Source organism: Ochlerotatus camptorhynchus, unplaced genomic scaffold, assembly GCF_037179485.1.
Source record: "Ochlerotatus camptorhynchus isolate MF236.1 unplaced genomic scaffold, CSIRO-AGI_Acam_v1.1 ptg000284l, whole genome shotgun sequence".
Lineage (NCBI taxonomy): Eukaryota > Metazoa > Arthropoda > Insecta > Diptera > Culicidae > Ochlerotatus > Ochlerotatus camptorhynchus.
The window spans coordinates 4,558,952-4,574,765 of NW_027040773.1; the positions used below are offsets into that span (position 1 = coordinate 4,558,952).

Sequence of the window (15,814 nt, forward strand, 5' to 3'; positions counted from 1 at the left end):
CCACACTTGGTGCAGCGGCTGGCCATATGGCAATTCTTCGTTCCATGCCCGAACACCAGGCAGTTCGAGCATTGGGTGACTCCGCGGCTAACTGGCTTGTACTGCTCCCACTTCATTATGATGTTGAACAGGACGCGGATGCCCTGTAGGTCCTTCAGACTTGTTGAGTTCTTCACAAGGTGGACCAGGTATAGCTGGTCCCGGTACTTGACGGCCTTGCTGTTGCGGGCCATCTTGTGAATTTAGACCGGTTTCAGTCCATTAGCCACCAGCTCTTCCAAGAGGACGCTTGTGTCCATATCGTATAGTCCTCGTAGGACCACCTTGAGTGACCATAGCCTCGAAGTTGTGGGAGATTTGTATCCTTCCATGCACAGCTGGATGGTGCACAGGATGCCCTTCGTGATGTAGAAGTTTATTTTTTCCCGCAGTCCGGGAGGGAAGATTTTCACGTAGAAGGGCGGCATTCTGTACTTTTTCGGCGGTCCTGTTGTTACCGTCACCGAAAATAGAGAATCAATTGTTGTCAAGCAACTTCTTCGCAGCTCTCGCACTGTCACTATTGTCTTCAGGCCTAGACCGTTTCCCGAGATTGCCGGCACTCACGCAACCGCGCGATTTTCTACCCATAGCATAGATCTTGTATTTTGTGTAGGAATAGGAATTTGTGCGGAGTTCTCTCTGTTTATACTCTTTAGTATGACGCGCTTGACATAGTTGGGCCACAGAAACTCACGAAAAGCTACTGACTCCGATCAATAGCGGTGCGGCTTCTTCCTCCTTCTATGGATGCTCATGTTGGCTGCAGTTTGCTGTTTGCAGGCAGCCTTTCATTGTGTAATGGATAACAATGTTCAACACCACGCGCCAAAAGCTGATTCAGCTGATGCCGACGACCGGACACCATCACACACCGTGATTGGAACTGAATCCGATCAGCGGTTGAAGCCAGCATTGGTAACTAGCTGCTTGCGGGGAGCCCTTCGTTGGGTACTGGAGAACACCACCACTTACCATGCGGTGATTGAATAAACACCGTTTGGTAGGACCGGATGGAATTCAACTTCGAAATCAGTGAAATCGCTTTTCGCAGCCAATCGGTGCTAATTTTAACTATCATAGCAAAAGTTGCACATTCGTGCAATTTTCAATAGTGAAATTTTGAATATGATAAAGTCTTAAATTTAACAGGTGCGTAGAAATATATCAGATCGATTGGTGATAGTATTATTAAAATTGGTCCATGGGCAGCTGAGTTATTAACGTTCAAAATATTTCATAATTTTGTTACATGTTCCATTTTTGGTTTTCACAAAGTGTACCCCCTAATAGAAATCACTGACGTAGTCCTACGCCAAAAAAATCAACAAAATAAACAGTGCTCCTAGACTTTTGAATATTCATTTTTAAAAGAGTTTTCAAGATTCCAGAATTTGATTTTTTTTTTAAGATTTTGGATCATAATATGTTTTAAGATTCAAAACTAACATACATATTTAAAATGACAGAAGATTTAACTTTGCTAATTTTAATTTTAATCAAGTATCTGAGACATCGAAATATGTTATCGTTGTTTTACTTGAATCATTTTCAAGACATTGAATTCCAACAAAAACTCGATGCTCTAAGACATTTACATTTTTGTAAATTTAAAACATTTAATCATACATTATAATCCAACGGATCACTTCCGTTGGGAATGTGCCTCCTTTTGCGTGATGCCTGGAACAGCCCATGTACATGACTATATATCTCTGAAATAATAAACGAATAATTTTCTGGAATTCATTTCAAATCAAGTTGTGTAGGTATTCAAATCGAGTTATGCTTATCTACCTCATAATGGCTAACTCAAACATTCTGATCCAAACTAGAGAGGGTCAAGAATAAGAGAGGAGCGGACTGGCTGGTTTTCATCCAAACGAACCGTCAAAGTCAGAGCCAATCGAGCAGCGCCAATCTTGATCGCATTGACAGTGTTACAAGAAACATCCTAGACATAGGTTGTCAATGAAGTCAGTTTTGAACCCACTCCTCTCTTATCCTCTTATCCTATCCATCCTCTCTACTGTAAACTATTGTCTCTAACTAGCTCCCGGAACTTCTTAAAGAGTGTACGAATCCTTTCCTGAGAAAAGTGCCGAATTCAATTAGGACTCCCAGTCCCGACTGCCTTTATCCATTGATATCAAACTTTGCCCGGAGAAGCTGTTTACATTTAAAGTTCCCTCAGTCAGCCAACGTCAGGGCCACAGGTCAAAATTGTAATCCAAAATTCAGAGTCCGTTTCCCCGCCCACATGGCATTTGTTGATTGTACCACTTAGTGATGATTCCCACTCTGACCGACCGACGTCCGAAGGAAAACTTCCTCTTGTGCTTAAAGTTTTTATCTTGTTTTTCTTTTCCATATCGTCTTCATTATGGAAGTTGTTGGTGCTCCACAGAAGTTCAACACTTCTAAACCTTGCATCCTACGTCCGGCGCGGATCCATTTCTCGGATTTAAATGCGGACTGTCTCTCGCATCCGGAGATTTGATCCCCTTTTTTTCCCTACACATTGTTTCGCCGGTTTCCAAAAACTGGTCGGAAGTATACTTTTTCCTGCCACTTGTTTTGCTCACAATAATAAGGCAATAAATTATTACAGCAACAATCCCGGGCATGCTGCGTCCCTACCCTCCCGGCTGCAGATGGTTTTGGACGAAGTTCGCAGAAGAAAGCAGCTCTCAGCTTAGTACCACTAGAGGTAATTAAATAATATTTTTCCCGGCTCCAAGAAAGAAGAAGAGGAACAAGTGTCTGTTTCGCTTTCGTTTGCATTTGTGCGCCTTTCATATGCGGTGTCGTCGCCGTTGTTGGTCGTATAGTAGACAGTATTTATTAGCTGGCGGAGGACACTATAAGTTCGCAATACCTCGAACTATTACTTGGTTCCCTAGTCCGCCCGGAAACGAAACTGGCAAGTCTTTCTCTTTCGCTGTATAGATAGGTAGGTACTTTTGACATTGTGCAGAGAAGTTTATCGCGTTGGTTTTGGCCCAGGGTTGTAAAAAATGCGGCGTAAAACTGTTGTTTTGTCGTTTCCATTTGTTGGGTGTTCCGGTTGGGACCAGCAGCTCGCAGAAAGTGCAGATAAGATCCAGGACACTGAACTTTATGGCAGTCCCAATGTCGTGCTTTATGTAAGCAAAAAGTGTATGGAATTTAATTGCTCTGCAAATGGCAATGGCACTGCATAAAGGGACAGCATCATCGGAATCGGTACAATGTAACTAATCTATGTACTGGAAATGTGAAGAAAAAGAGCCTGTAACGACATCAAAGAAACTACAAAATTGGGTAGAATCTCCGGGGAAATCAGTGGTCCTGGAATAGAAACTATTGAAATGGTACATTTCGGTTATTGAGCGCTTTTACGGGATGTGTATCAATATTCATGACGGACATCACATTGAACCTCTTTTTGCCTTTCTCGTACACCAGGCAAATCTAATGAAGACATGTTTTCGTCAGCCTAGCCCTTCACATCGGCCGCATCAAGCAAATAAATCATTTATTCAGCAATAATTCACTTGACTTATGAAAAAGTAATACCACATCTGCTGTGAAATTATAATACATTAATTAATGGCCTATTTTTGGAACAAATTTAGTGTACGACCAATTCCCTACGAATTCGCAAATCGGTTTATTTTTGAATTTTTTGATTTGGTTGAAAATTTGCGGAAACTTTCCTTATGACCGACAATGCCATTTTGCATCTTCATATCGCCAATTTGAAACCAGCCTTATTTTTGAAAAGGGCATATAGAAAAAAAAACATCAAGTTCATCTTCAGAAATTGTTTACTCGAAAACTGTTAGTATGATCGGTTTGGTGTCTTGGGCAATATTCCAGGTAATAGATGAGCCTATTTGAAAAAAAAATTGCAATCTAAAACTATTTACCCAACTTTTTTTTAAATTATTATCTTTTTTTATTTGTTGTGATGTTTTAGGGGACAAAAAATGCCATCTATTGCACTATAGGTCAATATGGAGATATTATGGACAAAAAAATTATGATATTTTAAAAAACCAAAACTTGGTCCAATTTTTGATTCTGATTATATAATGAAATAACACCAAATTTATAATAAAAAACACTACAATAAAATGTTGCTGGTGTCCACGATGAAATTGCCACACACAAAATTGATTCGCAAAATTCGAGTTTTCATTCGATTGCCATCAAATTTTCAGGGATTGAGAAATAACTATTAAACTTCATTTTACCATTTTACTCGTATTTTATTTACAGTCCATACGCAAATGCCCGCACCTTGGCCTTAACCCCGGCCATAAGATTCTGCACAACCTGTGAATCAACCGTTTTTTGCATGTAAACCCATACTTTCTTCAGTTCCTCGACTGTCTTCACTACCTTAGGTCGTTTAAGAAGGTGCTGCTTCATAATCGCCCAGTACTTCTCGATGGGGGGGAGCTCCGGAGTGTTGGGAGGGTTGAACATTTTCGGCACGAAATTGACCTTATTGTCCGCATACCACTTCAGCACGTCCTTGGAGTAGTGGCATGAGGCCAAATCCGGCCAGAAGATTGTTGGGACGTTCTGGGCCTTCAGGAGAGGAAGCAGCCGCTTCTGGAGGCACTCTTTTATGTACACCTGTCCGTTCATCGTGTCCTGGGTCACGAAAGGTGCACTCCGCTTCCCGCACGTGCAGATGGCTTGCCAAACCAGGAATTTCTTCGCAAATTTGGACATCTTCTGAGTGCGGACATGCTCCGGAACGCTGAACTTATCCTTGGCCGTGAAAAACAGGTTGCCGGGGATCTGTTTGAAGTCGGCCTTCACATATGTTTCGTCGTCCATGATGCAGCATTCAACTGTCGTCAGCATGTTGAGGTACAACTTCCTGGCACGGGTTTTGGCGGACTTGTTCTGCTTCTCGTCGCGATTAGGGGCCTTTTGTACCTTGAACGTTCGAAGCCCAGCCTTAGTTTTGGCCTTCTGGACAAAACTTCGGCTTAGGTGCAGCTTCTTAGCCACATCCCTAACGGAGGCGTTCGGATTTCGGTTGAAGGCCCCAACTACGCGGTTGTGATTTTTGGTGTTGTACGGAATACTTTTCCCTTCACTTCTGGGCTTCCGATCGGTGGTCAACCGTTCCTCGAACCACTTAATCACTCGCGACACCGTGGAATTCGCGATTCCCAACGTTTTAGCGATGGAACGATGCGAGAGATCCTTGTTCTCGTGATGAATGCGCAAGATTTTATCACGCACGAGCTGTTCTTTCGACTCCATTTCCGCGAGTTTTGATAACAGGACTTTAAAACTTGCAGGATGTCAATAATGCACTATGAACTAAATCCACCCAAATTTTCATTAAATTCTACCCAACGGTTAAAAAGTTAGAGCAATTTTATAGTGTGGCAATTTCATCGTGGACACCCTTTAAGTCACACCGTTTTCTAGATGTAGCGTTTTTAAAGCAGATGTTTTTCAAACTTTGGTAGTTTTTGGCCATTTTCAAATGTATTTCGCGGTTCTCCAGTTCCAAAAATATTTTTTTCCGAAAAATCAGTAAATTTTACAATGATAATGCTCTTGGTGGCTCATCGATATAATCTTAATTATCCGGAATGTGTATTAGACTGATGCAAAATTTGACTTTTTCGCTCCACAGTGCTTAAATGGTTTCAAATCGGGTCCTGACTAGCCTCCCAAAGTTACAACTCATTTGGTTAGAAACAGACTTCGCACAAGCCATTTGAAGTTTACATGTAAATTACTATGGGAAATCTCAACTTTTTGTTCATTGCTTTTTAGTCTTTTTCCATATTGAGCTGCGAAACAGTTCGACAGCCATTCTTATAGAAAATTTTCTCAGCTACAACTTTGCTGAAGATCGTTTCTATGTAAAACGAGACAGGAAAAAGTTATTAATTATTTAAGAGATTGGTAAACTTATGACAAGATCAAGCAGCTGCTCTGTAGGCAACACTGTATTTTGCAGTGTGACATAGTAGTCATGATTTTTGTGTCCTATTCAACGCCCCAGAAACACCAATGTTGCCTGCTGAGCAGTTGATTGAGCATGATCATAAGACATCAGCGCATTGAACCATTGATAACTTTCGATTCTTGCATTTAATCAAAAAGTGATCTTCAGCTAAGTTGTAGCTGGGAAAATTTCTTACAAGTACAGTTGAAAGCTTTAGAAGCAGACCGATATGGTGAATTATTAGATAGACATGAACAAAAATCTTGGTTTTACCATAGTAATTCCCATACAAACTTCAAATGGTTTGTGCCATCTCAGTTTCTCACCAAATGAGTTCAAATTTTGAGAAGTTATTCAGGATCCGATTTGGAATCGTTTAAGTATTGTGGAGCGAAAATTTCAAATTTTGCATCACTCTAATGTGTATGTTTTAAAACAATTTATTTTCTTGCAAATACATATTTCGCTCGTTAGCATATGCAAAGAACTTGAAATTGTTGGCTCTAATGTTGGCCTATGGATCTAAGATTGGGCCCATCGCTAAAAATCTGCTGAATCTAAAAATCAATGTTATCTAGATGAATGATTCATTAGAACGGTACTAATGGATATTTTTGGTTGCTATTGAAAATTTAGTCGATTGCTGAATTTATGTATGGGCCCAAATTAGGGGCTCTTAGGTCGACATTACATCCGTTTCCCCTATATGTTGAATTCATAAAAAATACGACATACATTTTGACGTCGTGTGAAACCGGCCTAAATAAGTCCAACCATCATAAGTTACCCTACGTCTTTGTGGACTATACTGAGATCCAAATCCAAAAATTGCGGGTCGAAAAAGTGTCTATAACATCGATTTTATGTATGATTCGTTTGGCATCAAGATTATTGCAGTTAATTATTAATTATAAATATATTGGAAATTGATCAAATTTATTGGCCGCAAACAACCAATTTCTTGATTACTTGCTATGATCACCGAGAGAACAGAGAAAGACGAACCCATTGAAAAGTAATAAAAGAGCGTACCTGTACGTTTTGTTTCAGTCTGTTTCAGGTTGTTCCGGATCTTCCATAGGATGGTTCCATGGCCATGCAGGTCCATGTTTATGTCTCAACTCCATTTTTTTTTCTGTCATCACAGTCAGTGCTGAGATTTGTCATTGTCATTGACAGACTTTTGCGCAATATTGACAAAATTGTTTTTCACATAGTCAATGATAGACTTGATCTTTAAAAAAATCTTTGTTAAAATCTCATTCATTTTTTCGTCAGTGTCAAAGATTCACCTGGTAACAGAAAGGGTAATTTCTTGCATTTTGAGACACATTATTGCTATCCAAGCTGTTCAGGCCGTAGATGCTTGTTCACTTTAATGGCTCCATGTAATTGTTTTCCTCAAGCCATTTAATTTCATTTTAAATTTAGCAAATAAACAAATCAGCACATGTTCTTCACTGACAAAAATGCCACTGACAATTGACATGGTTTGCCTTGACGATGACTGTTAGCTCAAACGAGTGACCAAAGCAGAATTTTGAGTATCACCGTGTATTGTCGAAATTGTGCAGCACTGATCACAGTTCCTAGAGTATTTTGGTTAATTATGAACATTTGTGCCCATTAATCTATATTATAAATCTTAAGTCACTTGGAAAACCTCTAGAGTTCTCCAGATACAGAAAAGTTTGCGTGGAACCGCGCACTACCTTTTAAAGTAGTTGTGATATTGCGATACCTTTTTGGTTCTTATTCTTCTTCATTTTTATATATGGATGTTGGATTTTAGTGTTCGAGAGATTGCACTTGGAGATCTCTATAAACTTACAAAGGAAATAATTTACATACTCTAGGAATTCTAGAGGAACCATGAAATCCCTCAAGAAATGAATAAGCTTTGGCATTGCTTGTAAATTATTCACTTATTTGTGGAACACATTTAATACATTGATCGCGCACGGACAGAACTTCCCTACGTTGTGTATTACGGATGGTTAGAAATAATAAAACACGATCGAATTACTGACCGTCCTGCCATGGCGGAGGTAGAACTACTATTATTTATTGATAATGTATAGGACACAATACAATGCACAGCTGGTAGGGTAGTACCACACGTAGTGGACGTTTGCACAAACATACTCCCCCCCAAAACCAACGGTTTTATTTCACACAAGACATAGACAACTACAACTATTCTATACATGTGGTGAATCGATTGCCGGTCACAATAGTCGTATCGTATCTTCGATGAATCAGTGCTGTAGCGCATGCAAGATGGGTTGAAATGGTTTCTGCTGTTATCATTCTGTTGTAGATCCGATGTATTGTTCTCCCGTACAATAAGCTGATAGCACTATAGTGATCACGAAAACTACGCGAGAATCTGGTAAACGCACTCGCCATTGAAATGAGCATGCTTCTTGACCAAGACCCTTGCAGTCCACGGTGAGTCAAGAACTACACATGCTCTGCTAGATGGCTACCTTTGTGGCCACACCATCGCAGCTGGGAGGGAAGCAGGATCCTCTGAGTTGATTCTGATGCACTCAAGAATGTATCTTCGGATTGGAACGGCAAAGACAATCGCATCGGATTGTGGCTCGCGGGTATCGAACGGTTGGTCACGGCACCATTATGATCGCGCACGGACAGAACTTCCCTACGTTGTGTAATACGGATGGTTAGAAATAATAACACACGATCGAATTACTGACCGTCCTGCCATGGCGGAGGTAGAACTACTATTATTTATTGATAATGTATAGGACACAATACAATGCACAGCTGGTAGGGTAGTACCACACGTAGTGGACGTTTGCACAAACATACATTTATTGGTCTTTTCTAAAGAAAAAGTTGAGCGAAATATTTAGATTTTTAGGCACCATAATCTTGTAGTATTATTGAACTAACGAAAATCTTGACTCATAACAACCAAATAATAGTTTTTTCAGCGATTGGATAACTAGAAACAGAGTGAGAGCGATAAAGTTCAAAAATTTCTTATGGTAATTCGCCATAATCCCCATACAAGCTTCAAATCATATGCCAGCCCTGAAAACCTACATCAATCTTTAAAATGTTTGGGGTTATGAATCATATTTTGGGGTTATGCATCAAACTGGATGGTGGCCTATTATACAGTGTGATGCATTCGTTTAGCCGCACTTTAAAAATATAGCAGTCCGCTTTTTGTTTCAGTGCAAGAAGTCTTATTACGCATAAATGTGGTAGTGAGATGCTCAACCATGTTTACAAATTCTTTGCGACCCCGTCTGTAGGTAGTAGATTTCATTTTGACATATGTTCTGCTTTCGGCGCGCTGCGAACGCTTTGACGCAGTTGATGTTTATCACCATTTTACTTAAAGTACTTCATATCTCGTAGAAGTTTGTATTTCTTCTGCATTGAAGGCAGTTTCCTCTTTTTTATCTTTGGAGTACATTTCAGGGCCAATGCATTAATTATGTCACGCTAAATCGAGCAAAAAATTACCCCCTTTCCCGTATCGTGACGTTTTTCCTATACCTAATGCATTGCTTGTCACAAAATCTTAGACCCCCCCCCCCTTAGAGCGTGACATAATATATGCATCAACCCTCATTGATTTTGATCTTTCCAGACATGGGGAGGACAAAACGATTGGACGATGCCGAAATGGGTCAAATCCGGGTTCTGATAGATTCTGGTTGAGCTAATCGTGAGATTGCTCGGAATCTCAATAAATCAGACAAGGTTGTTCAGAATTATCGAAAAATCCGAAGAAATATGGTTTCAAGGTACGTACGAAAGGGAATTCAAAATTGACAAATTTAAATAATGACAAATTTTGGCCGAAGCAACGCAAACTCATTTGAGTTGCCGCCAGATTATTCCTAAACTCGATCTTCCAGTGCACAAAAGTACCGTTATTTGCGTACTCAATGCGTCTTCACCAAAGCCAAAACCGAAACATAGATCCCACTCCCACAGCATAAAGTTAATCGATCGAAATTTGTACAGAACCAAATGCACTGGACTAAGAACATATTTTTTTCTGATGAGATAAAGTTCAACTTGGATGGTCCTGATTGCTACAGCCATTATTGGCACAATTTAAGGGAGGCCATCCGATCCAAGAGAAATTTTGGAGCAGGAACGATAATGGTATGGGGTGCATTTGTTTACGATGCTAAGCTTCTTATCTGCTGGATATTCCGTATTTGGAGGATTATCTGGACGATTTGGCTGTTTTTCAGCAGAGTACTGGCATGGTTTAAGGCAAAGGAAATCACCGTTCTTGAATGGCCAGCTTGTAGTCCGGATTGTAACCCTATCGAGAACCTTTGGGGAATTATCAAAGGTTTACGCAAATGTACTTCAGTTCAACTCCGTGAAGAACCTCAAAGCGTCCATAAGGGAATGCTTGTTACCTCAATGCTCAAGCGAATCTTCGAAATCATTAAGAACAAAGGTAGAGCCAAGTACTAAAGAATTAACAGTTCATGAAAAATATGAATTTCTTTACTTTTTTAAGAGTGCGGCTAAACGAAAGCACTTTTGATTATGAACTATTTTTAAAGAAATTATGTTTCTTGTTTTAGTTTGAAAAATATTAAGAATAGCCAAAAAAACTTAGTTTTAAAGACTGGAACACGCAAAAATTGGTCAACAAAAAAAAATCGTTTCTTTCAGTCAAAATCCATATCACAAAAATCTTCTTATTTTTCTTTTAGTAGTTCAATTCATATATTTAAAGGAAAAAATGTTCGTTTATTCTTTTAGCTTGCCAAATCCGAACTGCCGTGCCTTCCGCTTAACCCCTTCCATTAAATTTTGCATAGTGGTCTCATCGACCTTATTCGCCGCTGAACGCCAGTTAGATTTAAACTGCTGCTCGTTTTCCATGGATTTATTAGTTTTTTTGAGATTCTGTTTGACCAAGGCCCAATACCGTTCGAAGGGCGGAGTTCTGGGCTGTTGGAAGGGTTGTGGTCCTTGGGTACCACAACCACGTTGTTTGCATCGTACCACTAGATTGTGTTTTTCCCATAGTGGCAGCTCACCAAGTCCAGCCTGAACAGCACAGGTCTATTATGTTGTTTTAGGAATGGTAGCAGACGTAGATCTCTTGCTGCTTTTTAGACCACACGTGCATATGGCCTGCCAGACGAGATATTTTTTTCGGGAACTGCGATAGTTTGATCGTTATGAAAATTTCAGCCATCTTCCCTTTTCCTGATGCGGTATAAAACTCCTGTCCAGAAGCTGCTTGAAATCCGCCTTCACATAAGTTTCGGGACTTTCGGGACCGCTGCTTTGCCGACGTGTTTTGTTGGTAATCTCGGTTCGCCACCTTCACCTTCTTAAATGTCGACAACTCGGCTCGTTTCTTTTCCCTCTGCACAGTAGTATGGGAGACATTGAGCTGGCCAGCGACGTCCCAGATGGAGAGGTTAGGATTCCGCTTATATTTCACCGCCACCTTCTTCGTCGTCGCTGCCACGTCCGGATTGCGATTGCCACCACTTCTAAGCTTCCTGGCAGTCGACAGACGCTCACCGAACACTTTTAAAACGTTTGTCATTGTCGATTTGGCCTGATTCAGCAATTTTGCCAACTTGGCGTTTGAGAACGTCGGATTATCTTGCCGTGCGAGCAAAACTTTGACACGCTGCTCCTCTTGCTTGGATTTTATTTTGAAAACTGGAGAGCAAACGGTGAAAACTCATCATAGCAACCATTTTATGTACACTCAACTTCCAAATGCAGCATTTCAGGTTTTTTATGCATTTTTAAAAGAAATAAACCAATTTGAAGTTGACCAATTTTTGCGCGCTCCAGACTTTAATTTCAAAGGAAAAGATATCAACATGTTGGTGCAACTAAACTAGTGCATCGCACTGTATTACAAACACTTGTATCAAAATAAACCAGCACTAATGGTTTTAGCAACCGGTGGAAACTAACGATTTTAAATTGGCTCACTACTTGACTAGCCTATTGGTCCAAAGCAAATCAATCAACGCACCCCATTTTAGTCGAGATTCTAGTACAACACTATGTTTGTTTTGATTCGCTATGAAAGTTTGACAGATAAAATGAGGGGTTCGTGGATTTTCCTACGTTTCGAGGGGTGCATCGATTAGCTTGGGACCGAAGAGAGTACCAGAGCTGAGCCTAAAAGTTGTGCACGTTTCTTCGGGACCTTCTGGTCTTAGAGTTGCCTTTATGGTATTAGCATAGAAGTAACTCTAAGACCACTGGGTCCCGAAGAAAATCATTATTATTTTTAGCTCACTCAGTACCAGAACAACGGTCCCAAGCAGTCCCAAGCTATTTCACTCACCCCTGCATGTTCTGCATGAATCCACACACCCCTGATGTTATCTGTCAAACTTTCATAGCGAATCAAAACAAACATAGTGTAGTAATAGAATTTCAACTAGAATAGGGTACGTTAATCGTTTGCTTGGGACCAATAGGCTACTAAAGTGGTGAGCCAATTTAAAATCGTTAGTTTCGTATTGATTGTTGGTATTAGTGCTGGTAGTCAAATTACTTATTTTGAGAATAATTTTCTTTCCTTAATATAACTAAAATTAGCATTAGCATTGAGCAAGTTACACAATATCTTAGGTGGTAAGAATTCCCAATTGTTGTCAAGAGAAAAACGGATATCTATTACTGAACACATTATAAACAGAGTTTGATTACAATCTCTCAGATCAAGACAAATTCCTCTCCAACAGTTAAGAATTGTCCTGGCCACGTCCTTGCAACTGATGGGGATAGCAAAGGAATGTTAGTCCAACATTTATAGAGAACTCTACGACCCCTCATAAACGTCTCGGGAATTGAGGGATTATGTTACTAGGAACGGTATACAATTATATTATTTTACAGGAGTCAATATTTTTTACTGGGTTTTTGAATTGCTGAAAAAGTCGGTAAAATTGAAATGGCCGTTATCCGTAAGGAATTAATGAAATCTACAAATTTTATTTTCTATCATTAAATGGGGTTAACAAAACTAAACCTGTACTAGTTTGGAATAAATTTTCTAATTTTTAAAATTTACACAGATTTTTAAACTTTAACCGAACAGCTCCGCAATTCAACAACCCAGTAAAACCTTATTGACTGGAATAGTGTGTGGAGTCCATGTGGCTGGCATATGAAAAATAAATATATAAAGTGAAATTGCTATCCGCTCACAAATTTGGTTACTGAAACAATATCTATGTATGATTTTAATTTCGTCGGTCTTGTTTTCCGTGCTGAGCACCAATTCTACCGACGCCAGGAAGGCAGCTCCCACACCTACCTATCGACCCATCAACCCATAAACCGGGGACCAACGGCTTTACTTCCCTTCCGAAGGAAGGCGTGATCAGAGATGTTATGCCTCAGAACATCCCGGCGGCACCGACTGGGATTGAACCCAGACCTGCTGGGGTGAGAAGTAATAACGCCTACCACTACACTACCGCCACCGCTAAAAATGATGAGATGAAATCTGAACTCCCAATCGACGTCACATCATTTTCTGCTTAAATAGATGCAATTATGTTATGTTTTAACATTTTTTTAATTGATAGAGGAAAAAACCCGCGGGAGTGATAATCTTTTAAAACCTCTTCTTCTGTAGGCACAAAACCCCTATGTCTTTTCAACTTTACATTTATATACTTATAATTTTCTTCCCTTACTATAATGTACAAACATGCTTAGAACGCAAATTTCCTGTAAGCTCTCAATCAAGTATTTTGCCTCAGTCCATTTGACTACTTTGGATCGTAAGCTTAAATCCTCGAATTCAAAAATGTACCTTTTCGATAATTTACTCTGCTTTCATTGTTTATGCTTTTTCGATGGCCCCATTGATGGCACTCGTATAAAATTACTTTCCTTTATTGACTCTCAACAATAGGCGTACGCGAAAGGGCAATCTTCTTTCTCTTTGTTTTACACAACCCAAAGAAGATTTGTGATGAAAACGTGCCACCAGAGCCAATATACACTTGGAATTTCACTAAGCAGAGCACAACTCTTTCAGCAAAAAACCGACTCGAAGCCTCACAAGTGAAGAGCCCACTCGAGCAGCCGAAAGTTAATTGATTCCTCAAGGTACATTGTACGTTGCTTTAATCGCTACTACTTGAGGATTTATGGCGGTCTCCCGGTGGATGACAGTAAATTTCTGGATGTAAACAATTTCCAATCAGTCGGAACCAATTAGAACCATTAAAGCTTGAACGCCTTCAATTACGTTTACCCACAAGATCGCTGGAAACGCAATTTAGTCAAACTCCTCGCTCAAGTCAACCCCCTCGAGGGGGCAACCACCAACGACGAGTCCAGAATTGAAATGCCTGAGAAAAATTAGAGGAAAAACTTTCTTAGCACACCGACGAGTTCTGTTTGATCTGAGCACCTTCCTTCCACATGTGCGAGCGAGGGTGGGTCGTGGGTCTCGTTGCGGGAAAGTCGAAAGACAGAGTAGTTGACTTTACTCTTTTATCTGTTCATTCTTCTCCTGTGAGACACGGTCCTGTTTCCTTCCCGCGACGGAGATGAAGAGGAGCACGGGCTCGTTTAGATGACGACGATGCTGCGCACGTGTGAGACACTGATGGCAAGTGAGAGAGCATCGGTTCAGTATAGGAATCTTTCGCAAGCTGTCGAAACAGTCTTCCACGAACGGGGAACGGGGAGCTGAGCTATAATTTCAACAGATGGAAAGCAAAAACAAAACAAATTAATACGTGGTCTAGCCTCGTTAGAGTAAAATCATGACCGGAATTCATATGTGACGCGAAAACCGAGGCATCCGGTTTGTGTTTTGGGGACGGGGAGAGGAGGTCTGTGGATTCTGTCACTGATCAAGAAGGCGAGCAGTTGCTAGCGGATGAGAGTTGATATCGTAGTTTCACTAGCTTATTGAAAAAATAACTTGCGTGCAGAGGACGAATGTTCCGGTAAGAAGGAACTGTGTATTTAGACTCTTTTTTTTCTAAATATCATTTCTTATTTTCCAAGAAGGCTACGGACCACATTTATATAACTTCACCGGAATTTCCGGGACTGGAAAAACCGAAAGTTTTTTTTTCAATACGTTTGTTAATTAAATGTAGTTTAATTTTATGTCCGACATCACTAAAATATGTTGAGGGGGGGGGGGGGGGCAAAGAATAAATAACAAGGACGATAAAAAATAACGAACAATCAACTTATTCATTGATACGGAATTCTTATTCTGAAAACTTAAAAACAAATCCAAAAATTATCCAAACCTTAAATTCTTGAAATTTTAACCAGACTGAGGATCATGTGCTTTTTATGCGATTGAGGTAGTTTTTCAATCTCGACAATAATTCTCGCATCCCATGCAACGTTTGAAGGTAATGATGCCCATGCTATTACAAATGTGGATGCTGCAAACCTTTTCGCCATGTTCTTCGAGAGCGTTTATAGTAAAGTGTCACCTGTACCAAGGTGCGATTGTTTTGCTCACGTTCCTTCGCACAACATCAACCTACCTGTTATTCAGTTTTCCGCAAAAGAAGTAGTAGAAGTCATCGATGAACTTGACATCAAAAAAGGACCTGGGACGGACGGAATACCACCCCTGTTGCTGAAAAACTGTTCAAGAGAACTAGCGAACCCAATTGCTCGCTTATTCAACCGATCACTTCACGAAAGAACCTTTCCGACAGCTTGGAAAGCTGCTTTCATCGTTCCTATTCACAAAACTGGCAACTGTAATCAGGTGACAAATTATCGCGGCGTATCTATACTTTGCTGTCTCAGCAAAGTTTT

At 40.2% G+C, this 15,814-nt stretch overlaps 1 pseudogene; it reads right to left on the reverse strand.

Moving 5' to 3' along the window:
- Positions 1-242: 242 nt before the first annotated feature.
- LOC135706627 (uncharacterized) overlaps positions 243-15,814 on the reverse strand; it is a 119,732-nt pseudogene continuing 104,160 nt past the window's right edge.